Genomic DNA, 19503 nt, shown 5'->3' on the forward strand with positions numbered 1-19503 from the left:
TCATGCAGTGAGAACTGGCTTCAGGAGGTGGTGCAACCCTACACAAATCCTCACGGGAGGCATTAGAAAGACTGGGGCAAAAAAGGGGCAAGTGCCACTGAATAATGACACAACCCCATCCGATCAAGCTCAGGCTTTATCTTTCCATTGCACTGGCTATAAATGATGTTCATTTTATGCAGTTACATCACGTGACAGCTTATAAATTTCCAGTGCGTTTTCCTATACATAATGTCATTCTCTGAAAACATGGGATGTGTGGGCTTATTGTTGCTGTTGAAGCCGCTGGTGGTGTGTTTTTTCTGGATAGCCCACCAGCCTGATCGAACGGCAGGGCATTTGGGCCAGCCTCTTGCAGTTTTAGTTCCAGAGTTGCCTCTTCACAAGGTTAAAAACTCTGAGGCTGTTTCTAGCACTAGATTCACAAAGCAAGTGGTTGATAAGAATATTGGCTCAAGAAAATAGAAAATTTGTGGCTGGGCCCACTATAAAAGGAAAATTTTTCAATGATTTACAAATAAATGAACTTCAGCGCAGGCAGGATCAGACCCCTCTGTACGAAGAGTCTTTTTACTGTATATGGAGACACTGGAGAGATCTTCTTTAAACAAGAACTAACTTGAAACAGAATGAGAAATGGAGAGGGGGGAGCAAATTAACCCTTTTTTGACTTCTGGCACTTAGCCTCAAGTAGCTTTTTAGTGGAGCCCTGAGGGAGTGCGTCTGTAAAATACTACAATTTACAAGTGGGGTTAACTACAACATGTTGCTTTTCAACCACAGACAGACAGGAAAAGATCCAATTGACACCTGCTTCAGACAACAAATGGGACACAAAAGATGAAACTCATTTCAAAGGGTCTATTTGTTTGTCTCTTGTCATGGATTAAACCAGGGGGCCACTATTTCAGGATGGATTCTGCTCTCATTCCAGTCAATGGAAAAAAAGTCTATTTGTGTGAATAATGCAGAACTGGCCCTTGGCGAGGAAATGAGTTGGTTGTTGCTGAAGTTTTACTGACAATTCTGTAGTAAGCGAGGATATAGTGCATCTGAAATGCTCGATTTGCAAGCCAGATGTTTGAAATATGAATATTCACACTTGCAGAACTTTAAACAGACCGATGAAAGTTTACTGAAAAACAATTGGGAATACAAGAATTTTTTTTAAGAATGCAAAGTACCACAGTCCTTTTTAAAAATAGGTTTTCATTTATTTGATTCAAGTCTAACTCAATTTAGAAAATTCTTCCTGTCTAAAGCAATTTCTCTGTGTGTGTAAGAACAGAGAAAAATTGCTGAAATTATGCTTTTTAGAAATTCAAACCAAACAAAAAAAAAAAATCACTACCTCATTGCCAGTAGTTTCATTAAAGGACATAATGAGATGCTGAAGCAAACACTCCAAATCATCAATATGCTTAAACAAAACCCCTGCACACAAACTGTTACAGGGCTCTCCGAAACACGTGCGTGCCTAATAAACTCTTTGCATTTTCTCTTTTGGTCCCAGCAGTCATGGTCCCTGGGTGGGGGTGAGGCCGTGAACAGCTCGGCTGCAACCCAGCTCTGCCTGGCCAAAGGGGAAGAAAAGAAAAAAAAAAAAAAAAAGCAAAAGCCTGACATGAACATTTTGGCAGCTCTTTGTTTCAAAGAGAACAGAACTTTGTCTACTGCTCGCTGTCCTTTGATTTTTCATGGATGCGGTGGTGGAAGGGGTTTCCAAATCCCTGTCCCTGCCAAACAGCAAGCCAGATTTTGTCCTCAAATACCTGCCTCTAATCCCCTGGAGTTGCACTGAGTTTGGTCCACACATAAGCTTTAGGTTGTGTATTTAATCACTAGGGGTGTTGTGGTAGTTAGAGCCTGGATTGTTACCCACTATTCTGCTCTTATGATTAATCACTTTTTTTTTTTTTAATGGTCTTAAAGCCTTCAAACTTCAAGCCACAAAGTATATGAAATTAGTGGGATATTTCTTAAATTTGCATGTCTAACGCTGACATATCTAGAGGGAATAATGAAGTCAAAGAGGTTCCAAAGCAGAATACAAACCCCTGTAGCTGCAGATTTTAACTCCTTGCTGGAAAGCCTGCCTTGGAGAGGCCTAAAGCCTCCATTGGAGAGTCTTGCCACGGCGGCGTTTGCGGCTGCGGAGTATCCGTAGGTTGGAGGCCGCTACCGTCAGATGAGGCTGCCGAAACCAGGCTGCACAGACAGCCTATGAGCAGCCACACCCCACGCTATATTGACGGTAACAGAGCACCGGTTCCAACGCACACGTGCAAAGGAGGTGATGGTGCACAGAGGAGTGCTAACTCTGAATTTCCTGCCTTTTGTAGCGTGCACCGCACCCCCCCTCCAACAATGTTAAAATTCCACTAACAAATAATTTCGTGTTAAACGCTCGTTTTTAGCATGCATTTACTGAAATGCTTTAAATCTGATTTCTACCCTTTTAACTCACAATGGTTCCTTGAGGCGAAAGGACGCACGGTTTTGTACCCATTTAACTTAAATACTGCGGTGCAACTGCCCTCTCTCTGCAGATAGAGACAACGCAAACATAAAGTGTGTTCCAATCTGCACGAATAATCTATAAAACAAGTATAAAGCACTTTTTGCTGTTAACCTCACCTTCATTAGGGCTTTCACTGATTTAACAGTTTCAGTTACCAAAAAAATCATACCCCCTAACTGAAATAGATAGAAAATCTATGTGTAAAATAGATATAGGATATAAAAGGACTGGAAGGCATGGTCATTCCTGGCTAATAATACAATCTGAGCTGTTAGGATTGAAGAGATCAACTGGAAGTGTGTGAAACTAAAAGCTGCTGATTGTTGGTGCATTAGAAGACAAAAATGTCAGCCAAGGCTAGGGGTGCTGAGCCTGAACCCAGCTCCAGGGTTACTCACCTGTGTTATAAGATTGCCCGATAAACTACCATAAACCAGACAGCATTAACCATCTTGGAGGAAAATGAATGTGTAAATGCTTAAATTTCTCTGTTTTGTCTCCTTCTTGTGATCATCAAGGCTGCAATATCTTTTCAAATGAGTTAAGTATGGCAGCTTTAATTCTGCCTCTAGAAAACACATGGCAATCCTCTTGGAAGCAGCTAGACTACAAACAGCTCTGGTTCATGCAGTGCAGTGGTTATATCTATAATGGCATCTACTTATTGCAGACATCAGTACCAAGTAAAATAGTTGACATGATCATTAAAGAAATAAAAGACTGCAAGCATAACATGAAAAGAGATACGCTACCTCTGCAGTCCACTAGCATTCTTTGACTGTTTCAGCAAAATAACAAAGCCTGCTTGGCCTTGCAGAAAGACTCTCACTAGAGATTATTAAATGAACCGAGCAATTATGGTTGAAAGGGCAAAATTCTGCCACCAACTGAAAATGATTTAAAGAGGAAAAATTTCTTAAAAAGTGCAATACATACATACATATATATGTGTGTGTGTGTGTGTATATAAAAACTGAGAAGTGATGTGCTAAATTTGGCAGATAACACAAAACTGATAAAGCTAAACAAACTTGAAGGGAAATAGGAACAAACTCCATTCCAAATAGACAATGCAACAATGAAGAAAGAGTAGAAAAATGTAGCAGAAATTATGGTGCAAAAATACTGACATGCATTGCTTGATGCTAAGGGAACCTTAATAACCTGGGTGCCAACGTGGACGATTGACTGTTGCTTGGGGAGAAGTGCTCAGAAGAAAAAGCTGTGAAGGATGGGGAGAAAATAATGCTGAAAATATTCTCTTGGTGTCATTTCAGTTAGTGTTTTAAGTGATAACTCTATATCAAAACTAGGAACCACTAGATCAAAAATTCCATATGACAACCAGGGTAAAGGGAACTTTCCCATGTGAGAAGGGACCTAGAAAGACCAAAAGGAAGGAAGGGAGCCAACACACCAGTGGACAGAATAATGTCTAGTTAAAATAGCAAAGTGGTTTACACGAAGGGAAACGACCTCTTCCATGCTATTGGACAGAGAGGATGCAGCATCATTAAATGGCATGACTTCTGAAGGAGGATGCTTTTTAATAAATAATGCCTAGCACTGTAGAAATGAGTAGTGTGATTCAGGCAGAAAAATGTTGAAACCAGAACAACAAAGAACTTCTCCACAAATCTAAGCATTTTTATGAGACCAAAATATCTTCCACAGGTAGCATAACATTAGCAAAATCAGTGGTCTTCCATCTAGTTTTTAATGCAGACTGCTGCACCTTTTTTACAGTAGACACGTAGATCCCTGTGCAGTTCCTGGGCCTACTGACAATACATTTGATTTTCTTAGCTGCCTGTTGCTGCCCCACAGATTCATAAGCTACAGGCTGAAAACCTCCTTTCTAAAGGATTTCAACCCTTGGAGCTCAGGACACAGTAATCTCAAGACCAATTAAAAGAAAACAACTAGTGATGGGAATGGAAAGATTCTCCATTGGACTTAATTATCTAGGGCAAGGAGAAAACATCCCTTTCATCCAAGGATTGCATAATTGTCTATTATGGGCTACAGTCTTGGCTTTAAAATGAGTGACAAAACTCATATTGAATTAAACGGAAGAAGGATTTGACCCATGAAGGTTCAGACATTTTGAAGCATCTGATCTGCCAATCAGTGACAAAAAGAACCTGGGAAAAACAGTACAGAACTTAAAGAATATACTTGCGACGTCTGATAAGCCTCTCTCAAAAAACCCCCACCAAACCAAACAAAAAACATGGGCTGATTCTGCCTGTCTCCACAATGTACACGTGCATTTATGAGAGAAAGTAAGTTTGCCTGTTGCCCAAGTGGAATTCCACGCCATACAGAGAAAGTAAATTTTGTGTGTCGTTTGGGGGGTTTCCTTAGGCTCAGGAATGTGTGTGTGTGTGTGTATACACACATACACATATTTTTTTTATATATATATATAAAAAACATTAAATAGAAGTAGAGTATAGAAAGTCCAGAACTAATCAGCACGCAAAAAACTGGTCAAGGCTATCATTACAAATAAAGAAGCCAGGCTAAGAAACCAGTTATAGTCTGTGTTAGGCTGGCAAACTGGATTTTAAATTAAGTTTTAGCTGGAATCAGTTTCTGAAGTTATTTTTAGCCTCAACCATGTGAGAAGCACATGGGTCCATAAATACATTCCCCTCAAGAATAAGTTAACGGGGGTGGAGTGTGTGGAAGGAAACAACCTAAACAATTCATTTAAAGTTAATAACTGGGTTAAGAATTTTATAGCTTTGTTTTTGAAACATTTGTCATTACAGTGTGATTCACTTTTGCAATAACATGCATGGATATACCAACAGTGCATGGGACAGTAGACTGATGGGAGGATTCAAATGAGCCTATAGCATCCCTGTGTCCCCCCTGGAGCTGAGTGAGAGGGGAATTATTCACGAGAGCATTTTGGTGCAGTTGTGGTAGGGTCTGGCTCTAAAACACCTCAGAAAGGAACCTGCCTTTTCCTCTGCTCATTCAGAGGTGGCTTTGGGAGAGTCAGCCTGCGCGAAACCCTCCAGGAATCCTTTTGGAAAACTGCACAAGAAAAAAAATAAAGAAAAGAACAGTCATGCAATAATGCTCATACATTTTCACCAAATATAAGGGGAGGGACCCACTGAATACACTAAACACGTTTGGCTTTCCGGTGAAAGATGGACCTGAGAAAGGGCTTGCGCGACAGAAATCTAGGCTGTTTTGCCAGCTATATCAGCTACAAAAAGGCAATAGTTCCTCTACAAACTCCTCTCTCCTCTGGGTAGAGATAAAGATGACAAAGGGCTTGTGCAATTAAACAGTATCATTATGTCCTCAGTCTGCAAGCATTTCACTTAGGAGATGTTCCTTAGCTTGCGGGGGGAAGTGGGAGGGAAGGGAAAAAAAAAAAAAAAGAAAGAAAGAGATAAATGGGACTATGGGGCTTATTTATTCTGGTTCATTCCCCGACCCAAGAGGTCACAGGCCAGTCGCTTGGGTGCTGCAGCTCCCTAGGTCTGTAGGTTGATGAGCAAATTTTCTCCTGGTAGGAGAGCAGACACCCAGGACTTCACTGCATCTGCAAGACAGAGGCATTTTGGTCAATTTGTTAAATCGACGTAGGCACCAAATTGCCATTGTGATGGCAAATTTGGCTCCCAGTCTGGAGGGGACCCTCTGAGGGGTCTCCAGGACCACCTGTGGCCAACAGGGCCATGGAGCGAGGGCAGCTGGACCTCTGTGCTGATAAAGAGCCTGAAGGACTTAGCTGGCCCTGCCAGTTTGGGAGCATTATTATTTATTTTTGTCATGCTGGATGGGAGGTGTAAAGGTTTTTCCCTTATTTTATATGACTGCCTTGTTACACTGGATTTCCTCTAGTAGATGATCCATGTAAAGGTTAAAATAAATGCAGTCACTATGAAATCCAGAAAAGGGACTTCATTAGCTGAAATGGCAATGAATTGTATTTTTTGCATGCTCGAGTCTGGGTTTCACCTCCCCACTGTATATGTCCATGTGTGTATCTCTGACTACGGACTTGATTTTCTTAAACTCGACAGAGAAGTTTATCTTTGGTTACTTCTACTGTGGACTACTGGCTTTGCCTCTTTTCAACCTACAGATCAAAGACATTTATGTAAAAACAGTGCAATTATGACTAAAATAAACACTTTAAACTCTGTTACTGTGATTTCATCCAGATTTTTTTCTTAGGTTTGTATTAACACTCATGTGACTCAATCAGCATTGGTAGCAATAAAATACACATGATAATCCCCTGCTGATCCATCATTTGTACCCAGAAGACTTAAGCGGTGCAGCTTGTATTTTATTTCCCTTTTCTAGCCTCTGTCAAAAGTACATGCCCTTATGAAATGTACATGTGATACTTAGAAATCAAAGGAACAGCTAATTAATTACATCCCACCTCCTCATATGGAAAATGGATCTAAACTAGCCTCTAAAACACAATGTGTTTGCTTTAAATAGCCAAACGCAGAGGGACCAGAGAGATCTGTGGGGAATTTCTGGCACCATATGAAGATTCTTTCAGCCCTCGAATCCCCCACCCTTGAATTCTGTGGTGGGTTAGTAGGGAAAGGATATAAAATTGTGGAATTTTTTTTAAAGGCTTTTCTCTTTGTTTTCTATTCTCCTTGGCTGTGCTCTTATATTTTAATACCGTATAATAGTAAGGAACAAGGAGGGTCATTCAAAAATATTTTTTAATCTTTATTAAAAACAGAACTGCCTTTTGCTGCCGCGGGACCACATTTACCTACAAAGTCCTAAAATGGCTGAAAGGACTGCAACCATAGCTTCTACTTAGGGGTTTTGAGGGGTGCCCACACAAGTCTGAACGCCTGTTGGCAGTGGAGAATACTAGTCTCTCGCTAAGTTTTTACATGGCGCTGACCACTTCAGTATCAAGGCAGTTCCCAGGGGTCCAAAATTAGATACCAGCATTGCTCTTTTGCTTCTGAACAAAAAAAAAATGCTTTGCTTAGGCCTTTTTCCACTTAGCCCCCCTTTCATTAAGGCATTTTTAACTTTGATTCACCATGATGGGACAGTAGGATGAATGTGAGGGTTTTGGTGAGTGAGGAAGGGATTGCTATGAAGTGCCACACCAGCAAGAGATGGAGTGAATGCTTGGTCTCAGCTGTGATGTGACTTAGCTCTTTTGCTTTCAAGAGTACATGTACATTTGAGCTTTTTATATGGCCATATACATGCTTGCACTTTCAGACTTAATTTTACTGTCTGCACCAGAGAAAAGGAACTCTAAAGGCTGGAAGGAAGCTTCTGGAGGAATAAGAAAGGTATTAGGAATCTGAAGGTTTAGAACAGAAGGTTTAATAATTCAAAGTATTAAGGCTGGCCCAGCCTATTCCAGTATGGGGGATGAAGTGCCTATATTTGCTTTTCCTTCCTCCTGCATGCTGTACGATCCCAGCATCTATTGCCACTTGCACAAATCATCAATAAAGCCTCAAATCACTGGAATTAATTGATTTCTTCCACCTGGAGAGATTTCTATTTCTTGCCTGGTTTCTAAAGAATAGCGTGTTCCCCCTGATCTTCCATACTATGGGCAAAATCTTGAATTTCTATATAAAAGAAGTCAAACTCACTGCTAATACTTACAGAGACTAATCAGATAATCCAAGTGCCTTGCTTACTCACACAGGCACAGCTACTGGGAACTGAACTGCTGACATGATCTCATATACTATGTGGAATCTAACATGGAACTATTATGAACACTAGTATCAATTAGCAGTCATACTTAAAAACAAATAAACAAGAATTAAACAAACAATTTTAAAAGGAGGAGAACTTAAATTTGTTTACACACAAGAAGAGCAGCAATATAAAAAGAATGGCAATTTGGCTTGTATAATGCATGAAGACATCTGGACTTCTCCATTGTTATCTTTGATCTTGGAAAAGAAAACCAGTCTCTAAAAGATTAGAGAAAAAAAATCATTAAAAAGAGTGAAAGGCCATATTAAAATCACATGAAGCAGTCTCATTAGAGCATACACATCCTACCTCACACCCTTCGATGTAGTTATAATGGAATATTTATTTCTCTCATAAAGAATGGGGGAAAGACAACTTTAGTAAATCCTGTGTACCTACCAAAGTAAATGGATCAAGAGCATCTCATCCTGAATGATCTTGGTAACAACATCCAGCAGAAATTACAGCAACATCGCAGATAGGCAGACCAAGTATCTTAGGCCAGTCAAAGTATCTACTATTGCTTGTTTTTATCTTCCTCTAAAGGGAAGCTATGTTTGACCTCTAAGGAAGGTCAACAACTTAATTATTGTACTCGAGACAAAGCTACTCTGTGCACAGGAAATGAAAGCTAAAGAGAAGCACTTTGAAAAGAAAGATGTTTTACTCAAATAAATGAGACCTGCAAGATTCAATATTGTTTTCATCCTGAACAAGTCTTCTGTCTGGATGCTAAGTGATGTTCATGTAGTAAAGGCAGGAAATCCAGGAGCCTTCCTGCCTTTGCAACACAAGAGTTGTAGCAGGGCAAAGCAGCTTGGAAGACAGTAAAAGAAGAAAAGTCTGTGCAGGGAGGGCTCTCACGGCCATACTTTGTTAGAAAGCCAAATCCACTTGCTTGAGAAAACTAGCACTTTGAGGCATTTTAATTAAAAAAATCCCCAATCACTTCTTATGCTAGGACAATGCTTAGAAGAGGATAGCTCAGATCTTCTAGAAAGTTGCAACCTGAAGAACAAGGAAGAGGCAAGAGCAGTTAGGCTCTGTGACATGCCACCTTCTGAGAGAATACCTAATGTTACAGTTCATCTAAAAAGTCCAAAACAGGTAAAAAAAAAAAAAAGCTGCTTTGCCAGCCTGTACCTCAGTTTTTATTTTACTGCTGTACATAGGAGCTATAAGAGGTTTGATTGATCTCTGAGGTCCTTTCAGTAAAAATGCTGTGCTGTTATTTGGATTTGAGCTAACTGATGCCAACCAGGCCAGCAGGAGGGACAGGCTGTTGCTCACAGAAAGCAAGGAATGGTACAGCAGGAATGCGGAGCATTATGGTTACAGAGGGAATTCAGCTTCACCAAAAGGTGCAGAAAAGGGATGCTATTCACCCGTGTTGGAAAGACATGAAACTTTAACTAGGGTGGTCTGGCAAAGGGTGTAAATCACCAGCCACAGGCCTTTTCCAGAGAGGAAAAAATGCCACTTCCAGTGAATAATGCAAAGACTGCAGCCCTGCTCTGAGGGAGGGAGTGACCACTTTACCAACAAGCAGATGAATGTCCAGATTACATGAGCTTGGAGCGTTCCTAGTCAGATGAACATGGGCAACTGTGTATGTGTGTGCTACCTCTTCCTAGAGTTTAACAATACATTTCCCCAATATTTGTACCAAAGTTTGTGCCCACAGGTCACAAGTTAGCACCTCCATAGAAAGGGCCTGATTGTTACCAGCGCAGAGCATTGCAGCTTCTCCTACAGTTAATGAGAACCATCAGCAAAGAGCACTGTAACAGCCAGGCTGCTTCTGGACTGAAGACCAAAACTCCCAACACCCATCATCGTAGCATGGCCTATTCTCACCCTGCAGCCCAGCCAAGAAGCTCTGCTCACCATCACTGCTAGTCCTCTCTCTCCCCAATCCATCCTGCTCAGGCTTTGAAATAGCACCCTGGCGTTATATGGAGGAGGGTGAGAAGTCCAAGAGGGTAAAGAAATCCCTTCTGGCTCCCTACTTTGGTATATCCCCACCTGTGGGGCTGGCTGATGCTCATTTTTGGCAGCTTACCGGCTCAGTGATGACTCAACGGGAGGATGTTTTCCAAGATCACCCCAGTGATTTACAGCTCATGTTGCATTTTCAGAAGTCAGACAGAACTGAGGCGCCTGTATTTAAAATAATGCAGACAGCAAATCAGTAAGGTAGGGGACCCATGGAAAAATCAATAGCAGTCATGCAATGAGACGCTATCTTAATTCTCACTCACAAGGAAAATTACTGTGCAAAATAAATTTTTGCAGAGTTAACCTTAATCCTGGCATTTCTTACCATCTGAATACCTGACAAATTCTTTCTTACGTAAAATGAAGAACAATCTGAACTACTCAGTCTTGAAGCATTTATGAGCTCCAGGAACACAGAGTGATCTTTCCAATCCAACACCACCATTTATCCGACAGATCTTTAGTTATGTTTTGAACTCTCTCGTTTCCACAGGGCCTTCTTTCTTCACTTACAATTGGCAGAGCTGCCATAAAACTAGACCCTTCATCACGTAATTGGTGTGATAACTGGCAATGTTCACAAATACAGGACATTCACTGCAGATAAGGCATTTCAGAGGGAGAACAACCAACTAAGTTTCAAGTTCAAAATCAGGTACCCTCTGCCTTTTTCCAGCTAGTGGGAAAATGGGGAAAAATTGTCCCAGGCAGGCAAACTTTCACTGAAGCCTGCACAGTGGCTGAGAACTGAATGGTCTGGCTAACAAGGACGACCGATTCTATAGATTTAACACAAACAGATTTTAGAATGGCTGGGATTGGATTTAATCTCTCCGCATGTATGTATTACAGGCTGTGGGCTTTGTTATCTGGGCCAAGGCTTTCACAGTCACAGCTTCCAGGATGTAAACTGTCATCCGTAGTCTTTGTTCTCAAATATATGACCTTGCATTTTGCTGTTTTAAAACACATGTTTAGAGGAGTCTAGTTTTAACAAGTGCTACAGTTTGCGTTGCAGACTTGACCCGTCTTGTTTATTTACCACTACAGCGTATCTGCAACTTTTCCAGCAGCTAATTTATTTATTTTTTCTTTTGACTCCTCGATAACAATAAGGAATAGCCTGGGGGCAAGAACAAATCATTGCAAGAACTTGATAAAAATACCCTCCTGATACCCTTCTGTTCTGATATATCAGTTTACTCATTTAGTATGTGCTACGTTTTGGGTAGTGACTTTTAAAACTATTTTGTACTGTCATTTTTATTATCAAAACTATACTGACTGGTGTCATTTCTGCCACCATCTCTTGACTAGATGTTGACTATTCTGTGCGTCTGATTTCCTTGCAGTTGCCTCAGAACTGACATCAGCTTAATTGGCCTATATTTACTTGGGGGGGGGGGCTGGGAGAAGAGGGTCACCTTCTTCATCCTTCTAATATAATGAAACATTTGTTCACTTCTAGCTCTCTGGAATTTCCCTAGCACTTCATGAAGTAAGGGTGTCCACAAGAGATGTTGATATAAAGTACGAACTGTTGTAAGCAAGAGGAAAAAATCTTGACCTTGAGGCTGGGAAACAACATCATAACACTTGGTTTCAACCAGATCAGTATGGGAAAGGATATTATTTGTTTCTGTGGATTAGTAACCTGTCCTGGTTTTGATTCTGATGCATTCAGCTCCCTTAGAACTACATTCAGTTTCTGCACTTCATGTCCATCTAAGATCTCCAGTGTCGAATTACTGGGTTGCGCTGACTCCAGCAGCAGCATGATGTGGCACTGCCAAGCGCTGCCTGGTTTCCACCTGTTACAGTAAATTTCCTGCGTTCGTGCTAAACTGTGCCTCAGCTTGCAAATAGCAGCACAACTGGCCTGAATTGCAGGATTTTATTAGACCTCCTAAAGTAGGCAGTTTTACCTAGTTTCGAGTTTCATTATGAAAAGCTTTGCTCCAGCTTCCACCATTTTTAAGGGTAACAGGGCATCACCACACCTGTTAAAAATGGAGACAACTATTCATCCATCAGGAAAACATCACTGCATGAAGACATCACTAGGAGACTGTCTTTGACAGCAGATGTGTTTTTCTAATTTTTTTCTCAACCTAATTTTAAAGGCTTAGAGAGAGATGGTCTTGGCTTTTCCTTACCACAGTAAATGAACTCTCTCCTCCTTCACACTTCTGTATTTTAAGGCTGTGCATACATGGAGCCATTTTAATGGGACAGTAGAGTTGCACTGAAGTCACAAAGTGCTCTCTGAAGACAGATAAACAGATGGCAAAGAAAGGGAGTTCCTAGACACCAAGGAGCAGTAGTCAGTAGACACAGCTTTGAGAAACAGCATGAAGTATGCCCTGAAGTACACGCAGCTATGTCCAGTTGACATTTCTCCTACATATACTGGAGAGAAATTTATTCTACTGAAAATTCTGCCTGTCTTTGACACTAAAACCATCTGAAATGAGGTCCTTAACTCTGGAAGAAAAAGGGTACTTAAACATTGACACTGAATTAGGAGAAATCCAGCAAGAGAGACCTCTTTGGTTAATGATCTGTCTTTAAGAGACTCCCCAGAGATTTCCAGAAAAACATACAGTAGATTCAGCTGCTTTCCCTCATTCTTGTGGAAAAAAAGACGTAAACTACAGTTAGAGATCCCTCTTGTCTTTTTTGTTAGGGTGCATCATATCTGTTTGCTTAGGACATTATTTCCTTTCATCAGGAAGTATGGTTTTCACAAATACACTGTTTGCATGGGCATAGGGTCAATCTCCATGCATTTTCTTCCACCCCTACTCACAACAGAGGGAAAAGGAAATTGCATAATAACAGAATAGCTTTCACCAGTACTTTCAGGGCTGATCCAATATCAGCATTTCTCTTTCAAGAATAACTCCTACTCTCAACACCACAGAGGTAGAGCTGGTCTTTATTCTTCATTAAACACCCAGAGGGCCAGATACCCTGCTGGAGTGCATTAGGAAAGTGGCCACTGAGCTCAGATAGAAAAAACTCATTTGGCACCATGGTTTCTTTCAGTTCTGACTCTGAAGGTTGGTTTCCCCAGATGAAGCCTCAAATGCACCTGCAGAGACAGATTCCTTAAGCTTGAGAGGCAGTACCAGCTCCACATCCTTCAGTTTCACACCTATTTCTTTAAACATTTATTCAGGAGGTCAAAGTCTTAAACTATTTGATGCCTTTCTGTAAATCAAGAGCACTCCTGTTCGGCGACTATTCCACGGCAACATAAAATTGACCAAAAGGTTTGGTCAGCAAGAGTATGTGAGGAATCCCAGTGGTTCAGAGAGGGATGGAGAACTCCAGCTGTAGACTTTGCGCCTTAAGGTTTGCTATAAATAAATTTATGCCCTGTAAAGTTTCTTCTACTCCTTATATGGTGTTTCAGGACACGTCCTACATTCACTTAAGCTTTTTCATTGATGTTCCTCAAATTTGTAATGGAAAGATTGTGCTGAACAGGGACACAATAGTTCAACCAGACCCTCTGGTTCTTGACATTTCTGCAAAGACTTGACCCAACACAAATTTGGGAGCACTAGCTGTGATACACAGCGAGTGCAATCCATCAGTGGCCAGGCAGAGATAGTCAGCCTCTCTTTCCAAAATGATAGCAGTGGAGTCCCAACTGCGCTTTCCCTCAGATGTGTTATTCAGATCAGGAGTAGGAACCACCTGTAATAACTACCTGGTTCAGCTAATTTTACTGTAATCACATCCCACGTCTTCTCTGACCTAACTGGGTGCAAGCTGTCAGAGAAAATATGCTGGCTCCCTCTTGCAGTATGAATTCTTCAAGCCTTACAGATATTATTTTTTAAAAATGGAAGACTGTTAAAAAGAACATGTCTTTTTCCTCCATTAATTACAAAGGAGAAACATTACATCAATGTTACCTTGATGCATATGTTGCCAGAAGAGTTTCCTTCTAAAGCATAAAGAGCCACTGAAAATCAATGAGTTTCATTGATACAGCACTGATACTAGAGTACGTTAAAAGCCTTTGCCGTGCTGCTTCTCATGTGGAGAAAGTGGCTAACTCTGTCCATACACACGTGGGCAAATGCATCCATTTCTGTCCGTAGCTTGTGTCTTGGGCTGCAGCAAACAAGCACTGCAATTTATACCAGACACTGGAGAATATGAATATTTTCTTTACTACTCAGCTCCAGGAAAGGATAATTACTATAAGCAAAACCAGATGAAAATCTGAGAATATTTTATGATCCACTTTCATTAAAAAAAATCTCTATTAGCCTTAGAACAATGGGGCCAAATTCACACTTGGGGTAACATCACTGACATCAGTAAAATACTACAATTAATTTGGCCCATGGGATCTACTTGAAAATATAACATACTGTCACAAGGATGACAGCCAAATTCTGTGGAGAAAATCTTTCTATACCGACTAATTTGGCTTTAAAAAGACAGCACAGCTGTACAAGCAGTAATCCAGTGGGCTGGATCTTCAAGTGCAACTCTGCTTACATCTGTAGAATAAAGGTCAGTTATAACTACCTGAGAATCTGGCCAAGTACCTTTTTCAGAGCAAATGAGAGATCATGGTATAAATATTATTTGGCACCAGAATGATGTTTCTGTGACATTCAGAAAAACAAAAAGAAAGATACTGGGAGGTAGAATTTAAGAGCAATCAGGTAGCCAAAGATCTAAATGAGATGCTGATATCCCTTGCTAATCCTTTCTTATCCTGTCTCCTCTCTCTCCCATCAAGCAGTCTCATGAACCTTATTAAGCTGCAGGGAGAATCAACAAGAAAAGCAGAAGGCTGTTTTGCCTTTTCTGTCGTCATTTATTTATTTTTAAACAGAAAATTCTTGTCCGTTTCAGTGATGATGTTTTAATGAATCCATCAATCACTGCAAACTCCAAACCAGAATCCTACATAAAAGAGACCTATTTGTAATACGTGACCTAAGCCCATACCTAACGAAATTAGTTCTCAGGGAGACAATGCAGGTCTTTCACTGCTGTCTCCATGGAATCATAGATTATTAAGCTGGACAGGGCCTCGTGGGTCCTCAAATCCAATCCCCCACACCTAGCATCACTTTATCTCTGCCTTGTTCCCTTGAGTGCATTATCTAATCCTTTGCTGACTGATTGTGACCCACCTTACAACTTCTCTTCCATGGGCAAGTTTTCATTGTGTGTTGCCTAAGCAAGCTCTTGATCACCCTTACAGGTCTTCAGTTCCCCTCTATCAATGATTTTTAGGGTGTCTGAATCCATGCTATCTCCTCTTCCTTTAATTATTTTAAGTCTTTCCAACATTGCCTTTTGCTTTTCTCGATTCCTCGCTCCTTTGCTCTTTACCTCTCAGTGCTGCAGGTTCCATTTTGAGGGCAGTCCAGCCAATGCTGCACCAAACCTCTGCCACCATGTTGGGCTCCTCAGGGCAGATTCACAGGCAAATCTTTGACTTTTTTGGCCGCCGCCATATGTATTAAATTCCTCAACTTCACTACATCATGACTCAATTCTTTGCTTCCCTTTTTATGGCTAACAGACCCATTATGATTTGCTTTCATTACCTTTGCACCATTTCTCTTAGGTTGACATTTCACGGTTCTCACTTTATGCCTCTGCTTTCTTACCACAGCATAGCTTTTCTGAGCTTATTTCTTATATTGAGAGGATTACTTAACCGGTTGGGTCGAGACCATTCTCCCTACCGACTCCTCTTCCCCAGGACGCCCCCCAGTGACGCCTCTGAGATGCAAATCTCTAAGACGATTTTTAACATCAAATTTGACTTTGAGAAGATCTTGACTCCCCATTTAAAACTTCTGAGCTCTCCACACTTCGCTGACTGTTATTTTAGCTGCTGGTGATCTAAACTTAATGTAGATGACTTAAATGTATTCAGTGTGCTGCATCTATGGACAAATATCCCTGCTGGCTTCAGAAGTATCAAAGAAAGCAGTTGCTGCTCCCTCGTGGTCATCAGTATCATCCCTGTTCTGAAAGTTACCATTGTCTAAACTTTGCTTCTACTTATGATCTTCTATCTGCTGTCTGTCTACAGACATGCTTTTATCTATGCTCTTTGTTAAGTCAAAGCGAACCAAAGTAATGAAGACTTACTACTGAAACAGCTTAAATCAAACCGTGTCTGCAGCCTCATGTGATGACTCGACAAGACTCAGGTTGGGAGATTGTCACAAACACCAGTTTTTAAAGCAACTTGGGCAATCCTGAACAACATGATTTCTCTCCATCCTTTTTCACTTTCATTTTTACCACCGGGTAAAGTGTTTTCACTGACTAAATCTCCTGTCAGTACTGTCTGGCATGGCTATGAAGCAGTTTTAAAACTTAGGTGGCCCCTTGATTTTTAAAGAACAGAAAGAGACCAGAACACTTATATTGTATACAATACAGAAATCAAAGCTTAGATGTTATCACACAGCTGACCTCCTTCTGTGCTTACCATGGATAGCATCACACAGTAAATCTACAATTATAAAGTGAATGGCAATTTCAAAACCTCTAGAAAAAAATATCTTCTTATATTGGGACCAGCACAGAATGAATACTTTGCTGTCAGTGTGCCTTTATTCTTTTGAGGTCCATTGTCCCATTCTATATTCACTACAAAGATATTTATTTTCCCATCTGTTAAAACCCAGCATGAAAATCAGACAGGGCTCTTGTGCCCGTTTCTCCCTATTTTACACTTGAAAGCTGGCTTTACTCACTGTTGCCAATTTTAGTCCTGAAGGCTAGTATCACAAGTGGCCAAATGGAGACCACCCTCAGAGAGGAATCTGCTTTAGCTATTTGCCTCTCAGTGATCAAACATGCCCAAATTTCCTTCAGAGAGCTAGTTCTGAGGAAGGATATCACTTTTTATTACCTTATCATTTTTCCATTGGGACTGGAGTAGTTCTCTGGAAAATCTACTGGAGCATCTGTACCTTAAAGCATCGTCCTCTCTCCAATGGGAGTTGTTGTTGACCTCTTTCCACAGTATCACTTGTCCTGAATAGAAGGCAGTCATAGTTTCCACCAGCTTTCCTTATTTTCTTTGCCACTGGTCCACATCTAGCATCCCTAGTTATGGAAGAACAAGGCATCTCTCTGCTTTTTGGCTCCACATTGTTCCCCCCTTGTTCTAAACAACCAAGGGGACCTGTCTGCCATCACAGTCACCCATGTCATACCGGTGTGGTGGGATCTCCTCTTCTCTCCTACTTGTCTGAGTATCAGTCTGTCTTTTCTTTCCTCCTTCATTCTCCCCTGTGGAGTCTCAATCTTGGCTGTCTCTACCGTCTTGTCATTTTGTCTTTGGGGGGTAGTTTCCCTTCCTTTCTTCTTTGCCTCTGAATTGTTTTCCTTCTCCAGTTGAACAAATTTGTTGTTCAGTTTCATCCCTCCTGCACTAGCTAATTTCATCCACTCTCTTGCACTTGGGTAGGGTTCTCCCTAGATGTCCCTGCCCACCTTTCTGTTCTCCAGGCCTCCTCCTTCAGAAGGTGGTGTGCTCTAGTGTTGCTTCTGCTGTCTTCTCAGGGTATTCCTCAGTCACATCTCTGAATTCCCGTCTGAATTTCGAGTTACCTCCACTTGCCTCTTTAGCGCTTGCATCATTTCCTCCATGACTGTGATCAAATTACATTTCATACTTATGTACCTTCCATCACGTGTCACACCACACTGATGTGCAACTGGGCTTCTTGCAACCATCCATCATTTTTGTGAACGCTTTCCTCTTTTGTCCATTTCAAATCGTTCTTCAAAAGAGCCTAACAGAATTAGGTACCAAAATTCCACTTATACTTACTAGCTGCTAGGTGCATTGGTTTATAATACATGTTAGAGAAACAGGAGACTATCGCAAGCTATTAAGCAATAAAAATCCCTGCAACATGATCTGTTGTGGTTGGACATTTTATTGAAATCCTGGATAGTCATTTGCAAAAAAGCTGACATAGAGGGTTTGGATTTAATCTTCACATTTCCACTCAAACTGTGGCATTGTTTGAACACAACAGTTTTGGGATCCTGGCAAAAGAGTAAAACTGTCCGAGCTGTTCCACTCTGGTTTGAATTATCTCTCTTTTTATTTATTTATTTTTAGCTTTGAAGTCTGTGTACTTTAAAAATCAATGAACATCATATTAACAAGCAGACACTAATTAGATTTTAACAAACTGGAAAGGCTTGGCTACAAATCTTTGAAAAGATAAATTCACATTTTAAAAAGCTTCCTAATCCAACTGGCATCATTGTAGTAAGACACTGACAAAGCCTGCACAGAATGGAAATGTTAAAAGAATCTGTTTTCCAGAAATTTTTTCTATGATTTATAATTAGTCTTCATCATTGTACTGTCTTGTACGCTAGATCTGGTAAACAGAGTACTCGTGACTTTTACAGGATTAATGGAGAAGTTCTGAGATGTGGAAATTAAAAGATCACTCAGATAATAACAACACATAGCTCTTTTGTAGCTCTTCTGATCAGTTCAACTTAGTGTTTTACAAATAAATCAGGGTCGCTTATCACAGTTTTACAGAGGGATAAAAACAAGGCAAGGAACGCTAATGTGTCTCATCTGCAATTACTTAGCAGAGCAGAGACAAATCAGAACTGGGTCTCTTGCATCCAGTTTAGAGCTCTGATCCATAGATTACAGTGCTTTGCTGAGCAATTTTTAAAATATGGGTATTGGGAGTGTGCAGTGGGAGTCAGAGAGTTTGTATCAGGATGTTCTGCACACTGGGAAATGCCAAAACTGCAAATAGAAGGTCCAGGAACTATGAAAAATATCATGCCTCTTCTGACCACTCTGTCTGAGAGTAGCTGCATCCTTGGTGTTAGGGTTTTTTGAAAAGTAGCTCCCACATGAAAGTAGGATCCCCAGCAATGCACAAAACAGTTTCTGAACAGTGCAGAGAGCCAAGTCATCATGAGGTTTGTGTGGTAACAACAAGGGGAGAGTAGGACACACACAGGATACTTGTGTCAGAGCAAGCTCCAGGAAACACACAGGGGAAGCTATGCCTTTGAAATGTCCCCACTGATTTCATCACTTCTGTGCTATTCCAGAACAGCTGCTGGAGAGGTCAACAGATGAAGAACCCGCTTCAGACAAGAGGCTATCTGCAGCAGAGCAAAAGCCAGCCTGTGCCAAGAAACACCTACTCACTGCAGTGCCATGGACCATATAGGGTCATATTGGGTCC

The sequence above is a fragment of the Phaethon aethereus genome (assembly GCF_964289735.1).
Source record: "Phaethon aethereus genome assembly, chromosome: 3".
Lineage (NCBI taxonomy): Eukaryota > Metazoa > Chordata > Aves > Phaethontiformes > Phaethontidae > Phaethon > Phaethon aethereus.